We start from the raw sequence: 22,986 nt of genomic DNA on the forward strand, positions 1-22,986 counted from the left end.
CGTCTCCTTTTGGTCGAGGGTGTTGATCATTCTTTCCAGCTTGCGAGACCGCGTCCGGCTGCGGAGGGAACTCCGCCGGCGTGAACATCGGAACTGCTGGTCTCTGCTTTTACGCCTTCTTTGCCAGCGGGTTCGGTTTCGACGCCTGCTGGCGCCTCCGGATGAAGTCCGCACACTTGGGTTAGCTGCGGTCCGTGGCTTCGTGGGCTCCAGAGCAGTTGACACACCGCTTTGGCTGGGCTTTCTGGGCTTCGCACTCGTGTGTCTTGTGGGGACCCCCACTGATATTGCACCTCCCCTTGAGGTGACAGTTCTTGTTCCATTTTTTTTAGATTATATTTATTCAGATTTTTTCTTCCATGTACATTCATTCAGTAAAAATATTATTGAGTGTCCAATCACAATCGATGACTGTTCGGGAGTAAGGTCTCCCAGAGCTACATCCATGGATGGTTTGGAATTTGGTCATTTGCGTTTTTTATCATTCCACTCTTCCCGCAATACCACTGCACTGATTTCAATACGCTGGACTGGCCAGCATCTGTGATCTTCTTCTTTGGTCGTGGTCAGTGGTAATGCACAAGAGATAACCCAAGTAGCACTCATAACTTGTCGACTGTTGAATAATAGTTAGATAGTTGTTTTTGAATAACATACGAGAAAAAATCGCAACATTAGTTAAATAACAGTTTGTTTAACTACTTGTGTAACTGGCTTATATAACTATCTAGCTTTGTGCCACACAAGTGTTAAAACACAGTCAACTTCACTCTTTTCCAACTTTAACACACAACATAGGAAAAATACTCACATGTTTGGGAGGTTAAGCACTCGCTCCTAACTCCATTCGATTTGCTGATTTTCACTATTTAAACAACTTAATTTGGAAAACTTTTGATGGAAACTTGCTTGCTCACTTCCAATTGAGGTATTAATCACTTGATATCAGTAGAAAACGTTTTTTTTTAGCTGTAATTAAACGTCAAAGTGCTGATATGCCAAGATGCTTTCCCTCATCGGCAATGTTATCCTCGAAAACAGTTTGTTGAATAAAAACAATATTGCACTGTTTTCTTTACTGCTTATCTAACATTGTCATGTGACGGCATCTTCTGAAAATGGGCGTGGCCTATATTCTATGAATAACCTTAGATTTTCTAGCTTTGTTACATAAATGTTTTCGGAGATCATTTTATATAACTAATAATCAACATACTTATTCAACTTGACATTGCGTGTTGTTAGGTGGTGTAAATTTGTACGTAAGGAATTTAGAGTTTAAATAATGTTTATTTATCGATGATTACAATAATTTTGATTGTTGACCGATTAGTTTGTAAACATATAGCCGGTAAAAGCTACAACAATTATCAGCTTATGGAGTTTATGACAAACAACAAATTAAAATCACTCCGATTTTCAATATTACTCCGTGGTACGGTAATCGAAATGTCATATGAAACGGTTTGTTATAACAAAGTTATATAATGGAGTTATTAAAACTGTTATGAAACAAACATACAAAACTTCGATTTCAATTCCAGTCACTGTTGGAGTCAAGTTCTTTAGCTCACTGCTGCATAACAAAGCTGACAGCAGCCTTCTTATTGACGATTAGGTCAGCTTATTTATATGAAGCCCCGTGGAGCGATGCGGAACCCGAGCAGGGGTAAATAACACGGGAATACCAAATTTTGGTATTACTTGAGCAAATAACAGCGACCAAAATGTGCCCTTGGTTGCCCAGTAATAGATGGTAAAATACCATGAAATCATACCAAAGTCTTGTATGTGGAAGGGCACAACAATACCAAACCATGTTATTCCAAGGGTAAAATAATACCTCAAAATAAAACCATTTCAATACCAAGTTGAGGTCTTCTGAATTTTTGAACATTGCTTGAATACCAAAACTTGGTATTGCCATGGTTTAATTTTTAGGTATTCCCGCGCCCTTGGAAAATCATATTTTGGTATCCCTGTGGTCTTCCACATACATGATTTTGGTATGATTTGATGGTATTTTACCATCTATTACTGGGCAACCAAGATCACGTTTTGGTCGCTGATATTTGCACAAGTAATACCAAAATTTGGTATTTTCATACCGTTTTTAGTGCAGCAGTTGCAGTTAGTGAAAAAACGGAAATGATCCATATGCAACAGCCAAATCTACTCACCTGATGATTCCATGTTGTTCTTAGTGATATTCTTCACCACACCGAATGCATTTGTCATTGATGAACGGCCTGTGCATGAAGTTCTTGAAGATTCTTAAAAATAACAAGATTGAAAAATAAGTGTTATTAAAATGAAACTGGATTGAAATTAACCAAAATTCAATAATCTTTCGATTGACTCGTTTTTCAAAGTATTTGGTTTTTTTTCAAGTCATTTTAGCGCAAAATTTATTATCTTGTCCAAATTGGTAAAAAAAATCCCATAGTTTCAGAGAAAATTGATAAAACATTGTAATACCAAAAGAATACCAAAATGTGCCATCCTGACTTAGAAAATTTTCCACAATTTCAAGTAATTTCTGTAGGGGGTATATCAAAAATGTTTAAAATCAAGTTTGAAATTTCCGGTTTTCAATGAAAGCATTCGCTTTGAGACATCATTTTAGTGCAAAATTAATTATTTTGTCAAAATTGGTCAAAATTTTCCCATAGTTTCAGAGGAATTTGATAAAACACTTTAATACCAAAATAATACCAAAATGTGCCATCCTGACTTAGAAAATTTTCCACAATTTCAAGTCATTTCTGTAGGGGGTATATCAAAAATGTTTAAAATCAAGTTTGAAATTTCCGGTTTTCAATGAAAGCATTCGCTTTGAGACATCATTTTAGTGCAAAATGAATTATTTTGTCAAAATTGGTCAAAATTTTCCCATAGTTTCAGAGGAATTTGATAAAACACTTTAATACCAAAATAATACCAAAATGTGCCATCCTAACTTAGAAAATTTTACACAATTTCAAGTCATTTCTGTAGGGGGTATATCAAAAATGTTTAAAATCAAGTTTGAAATTTCCGGTTTTCAATGAAAGCATTCGCTTTGAGACATCATTTTAGTGCAAAATTAATTATTTTGTCAAAATTGGTCAAAATTTTCCCATAGTTTCAGAGGAATTTGATAAAACACTTTAATACCAAAATAATACCAAAATGTGCCATCCTGACTTAGAAAATTTTCCACAATTTCAAGTCATTTCTGTAGGGGTATATCAAAATGTTTAAAATCAAGTTTGAAATTTCCGGTTATCAATTAAAGCATTCGCTTTGAGACATCATTTTAGTGCAAAATTAATTATTTTGTCAAAATTGGTCAAAATTTTCCTATAGTTTCAGAGGAATTTGATAAAACACTGTAATACCAAAAGAATACCAATATGTGGTGTTCGACCATTGACAAATTCTGCAATTTTGCAATATCAAAACAATACCTTTAATTGGTATGATAGCACATTTTGCTCTTGCATAATCCTTAAGACAAATTTTAAAGGGTCCAGGAATACCAAAATTTGGTATTGATACCAGAGAAAGGTATTATTACGCATTTCCCTTGTTATTTACCCATGCTCGGGAAGGGCGCCTGGACCTGCCGTGGAGATAACAACAAGTCGTCGAAGTCGTCGGATCGAATCTTGGGGGAGAGGAATTTCATCAAAAAAGGAGAATCTAAAAGTTAGCCATGTTATTATCCTGTCCAAATGAAGAGAGATTAACAGTATTCACAGATAGAGAGCGCTAGTGTTTGTTTTTTTTGTTCAATTTTAAATTATTTTTGAACGAATCGGGCAGAAACACGCTTTTCAACATAAACAGAGATTTTATTCTTATTGGCCTCATCGAAATTCCAATAGGAAATGTTTGTTTACATGTAGGTTGGTCAACGGTTAGACAGTTAATTTCAATCTAACTTTCCTTTTCAGTGTGCGCTTTGATTTGACAGCACAGCCGCAAACCACGCCCCTTTTTTTTCGTTGAATCTCTTGTTAGATAGCACAGTGTTGTCAATTACATTTGTACAACCTACTCTGATAACTTGCATCTTGTTCTGACAAGTTATACAACAAAAAAAGTGCGCTTTTTCCAGTTCACAGGAGTTGTAGAACAAGTTGGGGTAACACGGCCGATCGGTTATACAACCAGTTAGGAAATACGTTTATCTGACAAAATGTGTTGCTTGGGAAGCCTATAAGAGAGAACGATCTCTCTCTCCGATCGGTTGGGGTTCATCCCGACTGGAAGGGATCTGGGCCAAGTAGGGAGCAATTAGGCAATACAATTTAAGTAGTCCTAGAACCTAGGGACGGTGCGGGTCGGACACCCGTCCGTCGCGATGCGATTGTATATATTTGTAAATACCGGACAATAAATGTTATTCGTATAACTGTGGTTTAGTAATCGCGAGTGTGGTGTTCTTTATTTGGAATTCCGGACGGCGCTCTTCGATCACCTGGGCGTTGGACTACCTGCGCTGGAGTCGCAGTAGGATAGGCTGGTCTGCGGGTAATTCCCCCGTCTTGCGTCGTAGTTTCCTATCGTGTTGGGACTTGGCTCCGAACTTCATCATCCGCTTGAGCTATCGAAACACCCCGGGAAGGACCAAACCCCAACAATGACTTTTCACCTCAATTTTAAATACTAGCAATTTTCATTTATTCATGAAATATTGTAGCTTTCGCTATTCATTGATTTCAAATGTAAGAGGTCCTACATGTACAAAAGGGAAAAGGGATACCTTAAAACTAACTTATAAACTATATAAAGAGCGGATCAATGCAGCTGAAGACTGCAATGATTTTTGTCGAAATGCATCAATTATCTTATTGGACATAACATCCAAAGTGTCAACTTCGGCTAATTGATGAAGTTCACTGGTGCTGAACCAGAAAGGAAGTTTCAGAATCATTTTCAGAATTTTGTTCTGAATCCTCTGAAGTTTTTTCTTCCTGGTTAAGCAACAGCTTATCCAGATCGGCACAGCATAAAGCATGGCAGGTCTGAAAATTTGTTTTTTAATTAGCAGTTTATTCTTGAGACAAAACCGGGACCGTGGTGTAGAGGTAAGCGTGATTGCCTCTCACCCAGTCGGCCTGGGTTCGATCCCAGACGGTCCCGGTGGCATTTTTCGAGACGAGATTTGTCTGATCACGCCTTCCGTCGGACGGGAAGTAAATGTTGGCCCCGGACTAACCTTAAAAAAAAGGTTAGGTCGTTAGCTCAGTCCAGGTGTAGGAGTCGTCTCCCTGGGTCCTGTCTCGGTGGAGTCGCTGGTAGGCAGTTGGACTAACAATCCAAAGGTCGTCAGTTCGAATCCCGGGGTGGATGGAAGCTTAGGTGTAAAAAGAGGTTTGCAATTGCCTCAACAATCAAGCCTTCGGACACCTAGTTTCGAGTAGGAATCTCGTAATCGAGAACGCCAAGGCAATGCTGTAGAGCGAATAATTTGATTTTGATTTTTTGATTGATTCTTGAGACAAAGTCTAGAATTCCTGTTTATAAGTGGATACAAACATTTAATATATTTGTTACATTTAACCTGGTTACCTTCAATGTGATCCTTGTAAGTAAGGTTTTTGTCAAAAGCAAGTCCAAGATATTTCACTTGATCCTCCCACTTTAAATTTACCTCATTAATTTACCTCGTAATGTGATGACTTTTTGGTTTAAGAAAATCAGCCCTTGGTTTGTGAGGGAAAATAATAAGTTGAGTTTTTGCAGCATTTGGAGTAATTTTCCATGCTTTCAAATAAGAATTGAAAATATCCATGTTTTTTGTAATCTTCTTGTGATGACACGAAGGCTTCTACCTTTGGCGGAGATGCTTGTATCATCAGCAAAAAGTGATTTCTGACATCCTGGGGGCAAATCAGGCAAGTCAAAAGTAAAAATATTGTGTAAAATTGAACTCAAAATGCTACCTTGAGGGACGCCAGCACGTACAGGTAGTTGATCAGATTTGCTGTTCTGATAACATACCTGTAGAGTACGATCCGTCAAATAATTTTGGATAATTTTCACGATATAAATCGAAAAATTAAACCTTTTCAATTTCGCAATCAAACCTTTATGTCAAACACTGTCAAATGCCTTTTCTATGTCTAAAAAAGCAGCGCCAGTAGAATAGCCCTCAGATTTGTTGATTCGAATCAAATTTGAAACTCTCAACAACTGATGAGTAAATGAATGCCCAAGGCGAAATCCAAACTGCTCATCAGCGAAAATTGAATTTTAATTTTTTTTTAATTTATATATATTTAGATTTTCTTTTCCATGTACATTCATTCAGTTAAAATATTATTGAGTGTCCAATCACAATCGATGACTTTTCACCTCAATTTTAAATACTAGCAACTTTCATTTATTCATGAAATATTGTAGCTTTCGCTATTCAGTGATTGAATTTTCATTAACAGTCTGGACCCGAAGCCTGATTTTTCTGTTACATTCTTATTGGAATTCCATATAAACTGTAACGGGGATTGCAGGCACCGGGTCCTGACTATTAATGTGCGTCATCATTCTATTAAGAATTATTCTTTCGAATAATTTACTAATAGATGGAAGCAGACTAATGGGCCGATAGCTTGAGGCTTCAGCAGGATTTTTATCCGATTTCAAAATCGGAACTACTTTGGCAACTACTGGGAAAGTATGCCAAATCAAAACAGGTAATTTTTTAATTGAAATGTAAAAAATGCCATCCTCACCAGGGGCTTTCATAATTTTTAAATTTTCGGATAATAGATTTTATTTCATTCAGATCCGTATTAAAAACTTCATCTGATGAAAATTCTTGCTCAGCAATATTCTGAAATTCTATTGAAATTTGATCTTCAATAGGACTCAAAACATTTAAGTTGAATATGGGACTTTTTCTCAAAACCTCGCTCCACAAGCTGAATATTGTTCCTTGACCTATTTTAGGACTCTGGGCCAAATATGAGCAAAATCGGTCAACATTAACCCATTGATACTTGAAGGTGAAGTTTGTATGGGAAAAATCGAAAAAAATGTATGGAAAACCCAACTTTCTTACGGTTTGGTCTGCACGGTACGCTACTTCCATCCAAATATTCTCAAAAGTGAGATTCTTATTGGAAATTTAATGCCCTACAACTTTGTAGAACATACTAAAGCTGTAAAACTTGAACCTGAAAAGTTATTAGCGATTTCAAAAAGCCATTTTTGTATGAAAAATATTTTTTTCACCAACTTCAGGCTCGGGTATCAATGGGTTAATCTCAACCAATTTCGCTCAAAATTGGCACAGATGCTTAAAATAACTCAATAAACCGTTTTTCGCTTGTGGAGCAGGGGGTCATTTTTTCTGGGCACCCTAGTGGACAATAACCTTTTGCAAATCTTTTTGAATTCTCTTCAGTGCAGGATCACGAGAACGTTGATACTGTCTTCGGCGAATATTTTTCAGACGAATCAGAAGCTGGAGACCGTCATCAATAATGGGAGAATCAAATTTGACTTGGACTTTAGGAATAGCAATATTCCTAGCATCCAAAATTGCACTAGTTAAAAATTCCAAGGCTGAATCAATATCAGCTTTGGTTTCTAAAACAAAATCATGATTTAAATTATTCTCAATATGATGCTGATACCTGTCCCAATTAGCTTTGTGGTAATTAAACACACACCCAAAATTCAGAGTCGAGATAATCGTTCTCTCAAAATTTATTGTGGGCTCAGTGCCAAAATCGATAGAATAATGGTACCAACTCACACCATCATAACAAATGAGTTCATTCGTTAGTTGAATCAATAAATCTCCAACAAGTGTCATACATCGACTTCTGACTTCTCCTTGGTCACCAAGCTGTGGTGGCCGAGGCAGCTAAGTCATTGGATTGGTTTGTCAAAGGTCTCTGGTTCGATTCCCGTTGTCGACACTTTTGGTTTTTTGTTTGACGGATGAACTTTTTTTGCAAATGAACCTCGAGAGAATAGTTCTATCGCCCATCTCGAGCTGTGTTCTCTGCGTCCGTGAATGGTACCACTATTCTCTCGACTCGAGACCATCATTCTCTCGGACTAGCGCTGCCAGTTTTGGGTGCAGAACTGTTGGGTCTCACGGTGTGTTTTTTAGAACAAACAAATGATAAAAAATTCGGTATGTCTGATATTTGGCACCGTGAAAGAAGGGCTCTTTCCCGACATTTTTCGGGGTCCGGCGAAATATTTCGTCGGGGGGTCTAGAGCAACTTTTTTTTTTGAAGATTATTTTTCGATTTTATGGGATATTTGTTCAAAAAAGTCACAGAAAATCGGTGCATTCATGTTGATATCACTCAAACTTCTTATGAATATACCTTGGGGACTCTAACCAACTATTTTTGACCGATATTTGACCTCCAATAAAAAAAACCTTTTTTCTGATGGGGCATTCCCAGAAATTTGATTTGTGATTTCCACCACAATTTGCACATTTAAATTAGGTGACTTCCAAGCTTCCCATGCGCCAGTGCCAACGCACACCGCGGGGTTGGTTTTCTAGCTTCGGTACGTGCCTGAACCCATTTGTGTATTGGTATCTTGGTACATCGTACCAGCGCACCACGATACTCTCGGCTCGCCCCATCGGTTTTGTGTCTGGCACTCACCCATGGCATGAACCCAGCGTGCCGTGGTACGCGCCGTGGTATTGAACCCGTTTTCTACCGCCAGCGCGTACCACGGCACGTACCTCGGCTCGTATCGAGTGAAGCACCTTGGCTCATACACCGGGTTCATGCCATGGGTGAGTGCCAGACACAAAACCGACGCGGCGAACCGAGAGTGTCGTGGTGCGCTGGTACGATGAACCAAAATACCCTCGGTTCGTGTGAGTCGGGTACGGGTGTAAACCGAACAAAGCAGACGCAAAGCAAACCCGAGGTGCAAGTGAACCGCGTGTACCGCACGGTGCAGGGAAGCTTGGTGACTTCTTTCACGTGACAATTTTCCTTGTCGTGAGAAGAATCCCCGCAAACCATTCATTGTGGAACCATAGCGCAATGATCAGTACCGTGACCGAATGCCTGGCAACGCCGGCACTGGGTCAGATTCTGGCCATTACCGCCATGTTTCTTAAAATGCTCCCACTTTACCCGTACATGGAACAAAAACTGAACTTTGTCCAAAAGTTTCAAATTGTTAATTTAATTTCTGTTGAAATGAATCAGATAAAATTGTGAAGTCAAACCAAAGCGAGAAATATTCCCGTTTGATTTTTTCTTCATTGGTATTACTTCCCTGACTGAAAAGTCCGTCAGACGTCCGTCGTTTGTCGACTGTGCAAGCGTAAGACGTCGCACGACAATGTCATGCGACTTTCGCGCGAATGTCATACGTTTTTGCACCAAAAGATCGTATTTGTCGTGCGATCAGGGCTTGTGAAATTTCGACTTTGTTTGTGATAGCTGCCCTGACTGAAAAGTCCGTCGGACGTCCGTCGTTTGTCGTCCGTGTAACCGTACGACGTCGCACGACAATGTCGTGCGACTTTCGCACGAATGTCATACGTTTTTGCACCAAAATGTCGTATTTGTCGTGCGATCGATCATCGAAATTGTTCGACATTGTCGTACGACATTCGACCGACGTCGCACGGTTTTGTTATTTAGGATGTCGTGCCTTTGTCGTGTGCTGTTTTTTAGGTTATGTTGCAGTAAAAATAAAAGAAAAAATATTTTAAATTATTTTTAGATATATTTTTTCTGTTAATTAATCTTTTTCACTCGATTTCACAAACATTCATTAATTTTTCTTGTTGTGTGTCGCGATCTTCACGTGGTTTTTGGCGTTATCTTCCGGTTGGCCTTTCAGCTCATCTCGTCGCTTCGGCATCTTGGCCGGACTTTGTCAGCCATCTTTTGGAGTCGACACCAGCGTGTAGATACGGCACTGGAGCGGCGCTTCCATTTAATTCTCACAGATTGATGGTCTACGGGACAACGTTGGTTTACGCACTTCCAGTGCAGGTGTTTTTGCGATCGTTACAGCTTCCGTTCCATGGGACAATACGGAAACGCTGGGTTGTCAGCAGGATTCGATTGGAATATTTTTGGTTACCTGAAAAAAGATTACGTCATTCGGCTAAATCATTCAAAAACATAACTAAAAATGTAAAATTTAACTTTCAATGTAAAATAAAAAAAAATTGGTCAATTTAAACTTGTAAATTTTTAGGAAAAAAAATAGGAAAAAAAACAACAAAAAACTTCAAACATTTTTAATTTCAGATAAATCAACATCAACGCATGTTGATTTTTTATCAAAAATGTGTATGGAGAATTTTGTTTCTTGGGACTCTGAAGTCCTTGCTAAAAAAGCAATGAACTTTAAAGTTTTTAAGCAATTATGAAATGTTTTAATGTAAGAATCGTTAAAATTTAAAATATCTGAATAATTTTAAAATAAAAATAAAATCTTTGATATTTTTAAAAAAAGTTTTGAGAATATCAAGAATTTTGAGAATAATACAATTTGAAAATATAAGAGTACGTGATTTGTTGAAATTTTTGAATTTATGATTTTATAATTTTATAATTTTATAATTTTATAATTTTATAATTTTATAATTTTATAATTTTATAATTTTATAATTTTATAATTTTATAATTTTATAATTTTATAATTTTATAATTTTATAATTTTATAATTTTATAATTTTATAATTTTATAATTTTATAATTTTATAATTTTATAATTTTATAATTTTATAATTTTATAATTTTATAATTTTATAATTTTATAATTTTATAATTTTATAATTTTAAAATTTTATAATTTTATAATTTTATAATTTTATAATTTTATAATTTTATAATTTTATAATTTTATAATTTTATAATTTTATAATTTTATAATTTTATAATTTTATAATTTTATAATTTTATAATTTTATAATTTTATAATTTTATAATTTTATAATTTTATAATTTTATAATTTTATAATTTTATAATTTTATAATTTTATAATTTTATAATTTTATAATTTTATAATTTTATAATTTTATAATTTTATAATTTTATAATTTTATAATTTTATAATTTTATAATTTTATAATTTTATAATTTTATAATTTTATAATTTTATAATTTTATAATTTTATAATTTTATAATTTTATAATTTTATAATTTTATAATTTTATAATTTTATAATTTTATAATTTTATAATTTTATAATTTTATAATTTTATAATTTTATAATTTTATAATTTTATAATTTTATAATTTTATAATTTTATAATTTTATAATTTTATAATTTTATAATTTTATAATTTTATAATTTTATAATTTTATAATTTTATAATTTTATAATTTTATAATTTTATAATTTTATAATTTTATAATTTTATAATTTTATAATTTTATAATTTTATAATTTTATAATTTTATAATTTTATAATTTTATAATTTTATAATTTTATAATTTTATAATTTTATAATTTTATAATTTTATAATTTTATAATTTTATAATTTTATAATTTTATAATTTTATAATTTTATAATTTTATAATTTTATAATTTTATAATTTTATAATTTTATAATTTTATAATTTTATAATTTTATAATTTTATAATTTTATAATTTTATAATTTTATAATTTTATAATTTTATAATTTTATAATTTTATAATTTTATAATTTTATAATTTTATAATTTTATAATTTTATAATTTTATAATTTTATAATTTTATAATTTTATAATTTTATAATTTTATAATTTTATAATTTTATAATTTTATAATTTTATAATTTTATAATTTTATAATTTTATAATTTTATAATTTTATAATTTTATAATTTTATAATTTTATAATTTTATAATTTTATAATTTTATAATTTTATAATTTTATAATTTTATAATTTTATAATTTTATAATTTTATAATTTTATAATTTTATAATTTTATAATTTTATAATTTTATAATTTTATAATTTTATAATTTTATAATTTTATAATTTTATAATTTTATAATTTTATAATTTTATAATTTTATAATTTTATAATTTTATAATTTTATAATTTTATAATTTTATAATTTTATAATTTTATAATTTTATAATTTTATAATTTTATAATTTTATAATTTTATAATTTTATAATTTTATAATTTTATAATTTTATAATTTTATAATTTTATAATTTTATAATTTTATAATTTTATAATTTTATAATTTTATAATTTTATAATTTTATAATTTTATAATTTTATAATTTTATAATTTTATAATTTTATAATTTTATAATTTTATAATTTTATAATTTTATAATTTTATAATTTTATAATTTTATAATTTTATAATTTTATAATTTTATAATTTTATAATTTTATAATTTTATAATTTTATAATTTTATAATTTTATAATTTTATAATTTTATAATTTTATAATTTTATAATTTTATAATTTTATAATTTTATAATTTTATAATTTTATAATTTTATAATTTTATAATTTTATAATTTTATAATTTTATAATTTTATAATTTTATAATTTTATAATTTTATAATTTTATAATTTTATAATTTTATAATTTTATAATTTTATAATTTTATAATTTTATAATTTTATAATTTTATAATTTTATAATTTTATAATTTTATAATTTTATAATTTTATAATTTTATAATTTTATAATTTTATAATTTTATAATTTTATAATTTTATAATTTTATAATTTTATAATTTTATAATTTTATAATTTTATAATTTTATAATTTTATAATTTTATAATTTTATAATTTTATAATTTTATAATTTTATAATTTTATAATTTTATAATTTTATAATTTTATAATTTTATAATTTTATAATTTTATAATTTTATAATTTTATAATTTTATAATTTTATAATTTTATAATTTTATAATTTTATAATTTTATAATTTTATAATTTTATAATTTTATAATTTTATAATTTTATAATTTTATAATTTTATAATTTTATAATTTTATAATTTTATAATTTTATAATTTTATAATTTTATAATTTTATAATTTTATAATTTTATAATTTTATAATTTTATAATTTTATAATTTTATAATTTTATAATTTTATAATTTTATAATTTTATAATTTTATAATTTTATAATTTTATAATTTTATAATTTTATAATTTTATAATTTTATAATTTTATAATTTTATAATTTTATAATTTTATAATTTTATAATTTTATAATTTTATAATTTTATAATTTTATAATTTTATAATTTTATAATTTTATAATTTTATAATTTTATAATTTTATAATTTTATAATTTTATAATTTTATAATTTTATAATTTTATAATTTTATAATTTTATAATTTTATAATTTTATAATTTTATAATTTTATAATTTTATAATTTTATAATTTTATAATTTTATAATTTTATAATTTTATAATTTTATAATTTTATAATTTTATAATTTTATAATTTTATAATTTTATAATTTTATAATTTTATAATTTTATAATTTTATAATTTTATAATTTTATAATTTTATAATTTTATAATTTTATAATTTTATAATTTTATAATTTTATAATTTTATAATTTTATAATTTTATAATTTTATAATTTTATAATTTTATAATTTTATAATTTTATAATTTTATAATTTTATAATTTTATAATTTTATAATTTTATAATTTTATAATTTTATAATTTTATAATTTTATAATTTTATAATTTTATAATTTTATAATTTTATAATTTTATAATTTTATAATTTTATAATTTTATAATTTTATAATTTTATAATTTTATAATTTTATAATTTTATAATTTTATAATTTTATAATTTTATAATTTTATAATTTTATAATTTTATAATTTTATAATTTTATAATTTTATAATTTTATAATTTTATAATTTTATAATTTTATAATTTTATAATTTTATAATTTTATAATTTTATAATTTTATAATTTTATAATTTTATAATTTTATAATTTTATAATTTTATAATTTTATAATTTTATAATTTTATAATTTTATAATTTTATAATTTTATAATTTTATAATTTTATAATTTTATAATTTTATAATTTTATAATTTTATAATTTTATAATTTTATAATTTTATAATTTTATAATTTTATAATTTTATAATTTTATAATTTTATAATTTTATAATTTTATAATTTTATAATTTTATAATTTTATAATTTTATAATTTTATAATTTTATAATTTTATAATTTTATAATTTTATAATTTTATAATTTTATAATTTTATAATTTTATAATTTTATAATTTTATAATTTTATAATTTTATAATTTTATAATTTTATAATTTTATAATTTTATAATTTTATAATTTTATAATTTTATAATTTTATAATTTTATAATTTTATAATTTTATAATTTTATAATTTTATAATTTTATAATTTTATAATTTTATAATTTTATAATTTTATAATTTTATAATTTTATAATTTTATAATTTTATAATTTTATAATTTTATAATTTTATAATTTTATAATTTTATAATTTTATAATTTTATAATTTTATAATTTTATAATTTTATAATTTTATAATTTTATAATTTTATAATTTTATAATTTTATAATTTTATAATTTTATAATTTTATAATTTTATAATTTTATAATTTTATAATTTTATAATTTTATAATTTTATAATTTTATAATTTTATAATTTTATAATTTTATAATTTTATAATTTTATAATTTTATAATTTTATAATTTTATAATTTTATAATTTTATAATTTTATAATTTTATAATTTTATAATTTTATAATTTTATAATTTTATAATTTTATAATTTTATAATTTTATAATTTTATAATTTTATAATTTTATAATTTTATAATTTTATAATTTTATAATTTTATAATTTTATAATTTTATAATTTTATAATTTTATAATTTTATAATTTTATAATTTTATAATTTTATAATTTTATAATTTTATAATTTTATAATTTTATAATTTTATAATTTTATAATTTTATAATTTTATAATTTTATAATTTTATAATTTTATAATTTTATAATTTTATAATTTTATAATTTTATAATTTTATAATTTTATAATTTTATAATTTTATAATTTTATAATTTTATAATTTTATAATTTTATAATTTTATAATTTTATAATTTTATAATTTTATAATTTTATAATTTTATAATTTTATAATTTTATAATTTTATAATTTTATAATTTTATAATTTTATAATTTTATAATTTTATAATTTTATAATTTTATAATTTTATAATTTTATAATTTTATAATTTTATAATTTTATAATTTTATAATTTTATAATTTTATAATTTTATAATTTTATAATTTTATAATTTTATAATTTTATAATTTTATAATTTTATAATTTTATAATTTTATAATTTTATAATTTTATAATTTTATAATTTTATAATTTTATAATTTTATAATTTTATAATTTTATAATTTTATAATTTTATAATTTTATAATTTTATAATTTTATAATTTTATAATTTTATAATTTTATAATTTTATAATTTTATAATTTTATAATTTTATAATTTTATAATTTTATAATTTTATAATTTTATAATTTTATAATTTTATAATTTTATAATTTTATAATTTTATAATTTTATAATTTTATAATTTTATAATTTTATAATTTTATAATTTTATAATTTTATAATTTTATAATTTTATAATTTTATAATTTTATAATTTTATAATTTTATAATTTTATAATTTTATAATTTTATAATTTTATAATTTTATAATTTTATAATTTTATAATTTTATAATTTTATAATTTTATAATTTTATAATTTTATAATTTTATAATTTTATAATTTTATAATTTTATAATTTTATAATTTTATAATTTTATAATTTTATAATTTTATAATTTTATAATTTTATAATTTTATAATTTTATAATTTTATAATTTTATAATTTTATAATTTTATAATTTTATAATTTTATAATTTTATAATTTTATAATTTTATAATTTTATAATTTTATAATTTTATAATTTTATAATTTTATAATTTTATAATTTTATAATTTTATAATTTTATAATTTTATAATTTTATAATTTTATAATTTTATAATTTTATAATTTTATAATTTTATAATTTTATAATTTTATAATTTTATAATTTTATAATTTTATAATTTTATAATTTTATAATTTTATAATTTTATAATTTTATAATTTTATAATTTTATAATTTTATAATTTTATAATTTTATAATTTTATAATTTTATAATTTTATAATTTTATAATTTTATAATTTTATAATTTTATAATTTTATAATTTTATAATTTTATAATTTTATAATTTTATAATTTTATAATTTTATAATTTTATAATTTTATAATTTTATAATTTTATAATTTTATAATTTTATAATTTTATAATTTTATAATTTTATAATTTTATAATTTTATAATTTTATAATTTTATAATTTTATAATTTTATAATTTTATAATTTTATAATTTTATAATTTTATAATTTTATAATTTTATAATTTTATAATTTTATAATTTTATAATTTTATAATTTTATAATTTTATAATTTTATAATTTTATAATTTTATAATTTTATAATTTTATAATTTTATAATTTTATAATTTTATAATTTTATAATTTTATAATTTTATAATTTTATAATTTTATAATTTTATAATTTTATAATTTTATAATTTTATAATTTTATAATTTTATAATTTTATAATTTTATAATTTATAATTTTATAATTTTATAATTTTATAATTTTATAATTTTATAATTTTATAATTTTATAATTTTATAATTTTATAATTTTATAATTTTATAATTTTATAATTTTATAATTTTATAATTTTATAATTTTATAATTTTATAATTTTATAATTTTATAATTTTATAATTTTATAATTTTATAATTTTATAATTTTATAATTTTATAATTTTATAATTTTATAATTTTATAATTTTATAATTTTATAATTTTATAATTTTATAATTTTATAATTTTATAATTTTATAATTTTATAATTTTATAATTTTATAATTTTATAATTTTATAATTTTATAATTTTATAATTTTATAATTTTATAATTTTATAATTTTATAATTTTATAATTTTATAATTTTATAATTTTATAATTTTATAATTTTATAATTTTATAATTTTATAATTTTATAATTTTATAATTTTATAATTTTATAATTTTATAATTTTATAATTTTATAATTTTATAATTTTATAATTTTATAATTTTATAATTTTATAATTTTATAATTTTATAATTTTATAATTTTATAATTTTATAATTTTATAATTTTATAATTTTATAATTTTATAATTTTATAATTTTATAATTTTATAATTTTATAATTTTATAATTTTATAATTTTATAATTTTATAATTTTATAATTTTATAATTTTATAATTTTATAATTTTATAATTTTATAATTTTATAATTTTATAATTTTATAATTTTATAATTTTATAATTTTATAATTTTATAATTTTATAATTTTATAATTTTATAATTTTATAATTTTATAATTTTATAATTTTATAATTTTATAATTTTATAATTTTATAATTTTATAATTTTATAATTTTATAATTTTATAATTTTATAATTTTATAATTTTATAATTTTATAATTTTATAATTTTATAATTTTATAATTTTATAATTTTATAATTTTATAATTTTATAATTTTATAATTTTATAATTTTATAATTTTATAATTTTATAATTTTATAATTTTATAATTTTATAATTTTATAATTTTATAATTTTATAATTTTATAATTTTATAATTTTATAATTTTATAATTTTATAATTTTATAATTTTATAATTTTATAATTTTATAATTTTATAATTTTATAATTTTATAATTTTATAATTTTATAATTTTATAATTTTATAATTTTATAATTTTATAATTTTATAATTTTATAATTTTATAATTTTATAATTTTATAATATTATAATTTTATAATATATTTGTCTTGTTTTCAAAGTCAAACTAAAAAGTGACAAACTGTCACTTTTTACATGGGGCTTACGCACACTACCAAAACAAACGTTTGGCAGTGTGTGTGAACTCCGTGTAAAAGGGGTGTCAAACTAAAAAGTTACCCCGTTCGTTTGACAACAGTTGGTGTCAAACCATCGGGGTTTGAGTGTATTGTTAAAAGATAAATAAGATAACCAAAGAAATTAACAGAATTTAATTGAATAGAAATAATTTTATTATTTTAATACACTCAACCCCCGGTGGTTGGTCACTTTTTCGTTTGACTTTTTTTTAGTTTGTACCCCGCTGGTTGGTCAAAGTCAAACTAAAAAGTGACGAACTGTCACTTTTTACACGGCGCTCACGCACACTATCAAATCAAAACAAAGGGGTGTCAAACTAAAAAGTTACCCCGTTCGATTGACAACAGTTGGTGTCAAACCATCGGGGTTTGAGTGTATATTTTTAATTTTTGTCATATTTTTGAACGAAACCATACCTTTTAATTGTATTATTTTATATTTATTTGAATCTTAGAAAATTTGAATTGTGGAATTGAAAAGAATCAGAATTGAAAAAATAGAATATTATTGTTTAGAATTTGTGATGGTTTCAGGTTTTAAATTGTCCAGTCCCCACCCCCAGCCCTTTCCCCCTCACACTTTCATCGTCCTCATTTATTTTTCGTCGTCCAAATGGAATGCACACTACGATGCACACCTCCTCTATCGTTTCAAAAATACAACTCACCGTATAAAAACCATGCACCGCCACCTCCCACGGAAAGTTAAACACCAATCCGCTTCCTCGGTCACAGACCGGGTGCTTCCCTTTCCGTCTTTCGGCATGGCCCGCCGGAGCAACGATGTGACCCGTTCTCCTCCTCCTCCACCACGAAGGCCGAAATCAGAAAATCTGGAATATAAATATTGCTGTGATAAAGCCGCTCGCAAAAAAAGCAACACAACTTACCAATCAACCGGCCAAAACCCACACGAACTTTTCAACAACGTAAACTGGTTCGATTCGATCCAAAGTTTCTCTGATTTGATCAAGTCCAAACAAGACCAACTGAAGAGAACTGTCAAACTGCGTCGACGAAAATCGTGACGTCAAATTGAAGGAAAATCGATGGAAAAAACAATGTCGGGCATGTCGAGCGTTTGTCGTCCGTTTGTCGTCCTTTCGACCAATCGATATCGAAACGGTAAAATCAAAACCGCGCGACAGCTCGCACGATGTGCGACATTTTTCAAACAGGGTGACAGAACACTCCAATCGTCTTCACCACGACAACCTGATTTTTACATTCTACTTTCGTTCGTTTCACACACAAAGGAATGAGTGCTACGCAAAGTCACTCACACAATCATTGACTTCCCTCCAGGAGAAAAATCGCTTCGATAGCGGTCGTTTGACATTCTACCGAGATTCCGATCATCTCTCCAATGATAGCTATCATATGATTTCTGTCACCACGCAGCATACACTAGGAAGAGAGAGACAAAAACGAGAGAAAGAGAAAGAGCACATTGTCTCGTTCGGGCGGCTGTTTGAGTGGTGCTCACGCCCGCTGAGAAACTTAACGCCCCGATCGGCCTTTGTCAGCCCGATTTTATTCTACCATCAGACTGGTCGGGGCGTTACATTTCTCAGTGGGCGAAAACGTTCGTTTTGTCTTCGTGTTTACGTTCATCGACCGTCGCCAAGCAATGACGGTCATGATAGGCGTTGTGTGTCAGCGATCAAATATCGTTTTGGGAAATGATCGCTGACAGAAAGTTCTATCGAATGTCGAGCAGTCCCGTTCAGTGATAGATCCCTTTTCAAGCATCCCTGACTGAAAAGTCCGTCGGACGTCCGTCGTTTGTCGTCTGTGCAATCGTACGACGTCGCACGACAATGTCGCGCGACTATCGCACGAATGTCATACGTTTTTGCACCAAAATGTCGTATTTGTCGTGCGATCGATAATCGAAATTGTACGACATTGTCGTACGACATTCGACCGACGTCGCACGGTTTTGTTATTTAGAATGTCGTGCTATTGTCGTGTGCTGTCATTTCAGATTTTTGGGTTATGTTGCAGTTGAAAAAACTGTTGTTTTGTTTTTATTGATTTTTTTTTATTCCAGCTGTCAAAATTTCACAAAAATATTTATTGTACACTTAATTTCACTTGCGGATCGCCGATTCTTTCCCAACTTGGCTTCCTTCTGGATTTGCCTTGACCGCAGCTTCCGGCTTGGGTGTTGGTGTTCTTCTGAGGCGGTCGTGGCAGCATCTTGGTCGTGTTGGACTTTTGTTCCTCGACGAGCTGATCAAAACCCGGATGCGACGCCTTGGCGACGATCTTGGATCTCCGACGGATTGATGTTTACCGGAGTACGAGGAAACGTGGGTTTTGTGGAGTACGAGTACGAAAAAACGGGGCTGCTTCCGTGGATTCTACGGAAGCCACGAGTGACCACACGGGAACGCATTCCGGTTTCCGGCAGATTCAGATTGGAATATGTTTGTTGCCTGAAAAAAATATATAATCAATCAACAATTGGCAAGAATTTATAAATTAAATTCAGATCTCAATAATAATAATAATTATAAAAATTTCAATTCAATAAAATTTCAAATATGTTGTGAACTTTCAAAATTTAAACATTTAAAAAATAATTATAAATAATAGATGTCTAGATAGATGATAGATTTAAATTTATTGCAATTAGTTTTGAAATCCGAGAATATTATTATTTGAAAATTGTACCTGATTTAAGAATGCTAAAAAAATCTCAAATTTTAAAATTTTAAAATTCTGAAATTCTAAAATTCTAAAATTCTAAAATTCTAAAATTCTAAAATTCTAAAATTCTAAAATTCTAAAATTCTAAAATTCTAAAATTCTAAAATTCTAAAATTCTAAAATTCTAAAATTCTAAAATTCTAAAATTAAAAAAAATTCTAAAATTCTAAAATTCTAAAATTCTAAAATTCTAAAATTTAAAATTTAAAATTCTAAAATTCTAAAATTCTAAAATTTAAAATTCTAAAATTCTAAAATTCTAAAATTCTAAAATTCTAAAATTCTAAAATTTAAAATTCTAAAATTTAAAATTCTAAAATTCTAAAATTCTAAAATTCTAAAATTAAAATTCTAAAATTCTAAAATTTTTAAAATTCTAAAATTCTAAAATTCTAAAATTCTAAAATTCTAAGATTCTAAAATTCTAAACTTCTAAAATTTCTAAAATTCTAAAATTCTAAAATTCTAAAATTCTAAAATTCTAAAATTCTAAAATTCTAAAATTCTAAAATTTAAAATTTAAAATTCTAAAATTCTAAAATTCTAAAATTCTAAAATTTAAAATTCTAAAATTCTAAAATTCTAAAATTCTAAAATTCTAAAATTCTAAAATTCTAAAATTCTAAAATTCTAAAATTCTAAAATTCTAAAATTCTAAAATTTAAAATTCTAAAATTCTAAAATTCTAAAATTCTAAAATTCTAAAATTCTAAAATTCTAAAATTCTAAAATTTAAAATTTAAAATTCTAAAATTCTAAAATTCTAAAATTCTAAAATTCTAAAATTCTAAAATTCTAAAATTCTAAAATTCTAAAAAATTCTAAAATTCTAAAATTCTAAAATTCTAAAATTCTAAAATTCTAAAATTCTAAAATTCTAAAATTCTAAAATTCTAAAATTCTAAAATTCTAAAATTCTAAAATTCTAAAATTCTAAAATTCTAAAATTCTAAAATTCTAAAATTCTAAAATTCTAAAATTCTAAAATTCTAAAATTCTAAAATTCAAATATTCAAAAATTCAAAACTTCTAAAATTCTATAATTCTGAAATTCTTAAAAATTTTAAGTTCCAAAATTCGAAATTTTTAAAAATGAAAATTTACTGAATTATAATTTTTTTGAATTTTAGGGTGCCTCAATACCAAAATCATTTATTTCAATTCGTGATATTTTTTAAAATTTTGACCTTGTAAAATCCTTGAAAATTTTCAAAAGTTAATAGATTTTTTTTACTATTTAAAAATTTGAGAATTTGTCGATTTTTTTTCTGAATTTTTAAAACTTTTAAACATAAAAAAACAATTTTTAAACTTAAAACAAAACTTGAATTTGTATTTTTATTTTTATTTTGTAATATTTTTTTTAAATTTTAGTTTGTTAAAGTTTTTTAAATTTGTATTTTATTAAAAATTAAAAAAAATAAGATCTAAAAATCATTTTTTTTATTTTTAAAATTTTAAGTAACTTATTATGTTTTCAAATGCGTAGAATTAAAAAATAATAATCTTTGAAATTTTAGAATTCAAAAATATAAATTATTTCAATTTTAGAATTTACAGAATTTACAATTTTGGAATTTTAGAACTCATAATTTTTAGAATATTAGAATTCAAAATTCTAACTCGTGCGTCCAACGTTTTGGGAATTTAAGAACTTTATAATGTTAGATTTTTTGTATTTATAAATTGAAGAATTTTAGTACTTAAGAATTAAGGAATTTTAGTGTTTAAGTTTTTGTCAATTAAATTTTTTTTCTTATTTTTGAATTTCAATTTTTTTCAAAAATATTTGAAGGCTTTGAGAATTTGAAGAAAAAATTCTACAATTTAAGAAAAGAATACTAACAATTTGCACAATATCAAGAAATTAAATAAATTTAGAATTTTCGAATTCTTACATTTTTATGTTCTGAAATGCTAGAATTTTACAACTTTACAATTTCAGCGTTCAAGTTTTTTAAAAATTTTAGTATTTTTGATTTTTTTATTTTTCAGTTTGGAATTATTGGATTGAAAAGTTGAGAATTTGTTATGTTCCATTCATCCTATTTTTAATTTCGATTGTCCAATCGCACTTGTAGCACACCTCCATCGTTTCTAAAACATGACTCACCAGTTCGATTAGGTATGCGTCGCAACCTCCCGCGGACGGTAAAACACCAAACACCAA

At 24.0% G+C, this 22,986-nt stretch overlaps 1 long non-coding RNA gene across 1 annotated transcript; it reads right to left on the reverse strand.

The window, feature by feature from the left end:
* Positions 1–9,694: 9,694 nt before the first annotated feature.
* Positions 9,695–19,056, reverse strand: LOC119766863. Its single transcript, XR_005277182.1, has 3 exons — positions 18,992–19,056; positions 18,770–18,934; positions 9,695–10,077 (listed from the first exon to the last, which is right to left on the reverse strand). It is a non-coding gene; the product is annotated as an uncharacterized LOC119766863 (long non-coding RNA).
* Positions 19,057–22,986: the final 3,930 nt, after the last annotated feature.

The sequence above is a fragment of the Culex quinquefasciatus genome, chromosome 2, assembly GCF_015732765.1.
Source record: "Culex quinquefasciatus strain JHB chromosome 2, VPISU_Cqui_1.0_pri_paternal, whole genome shotgun sequence".
NCBI classification, from domain to species: domain Eukaryota; kingdom Metazoa; phylum Arthropoda; class Insecta; order Diptera; family Culicidae; genus Culex; species Culex quinquefasciatus.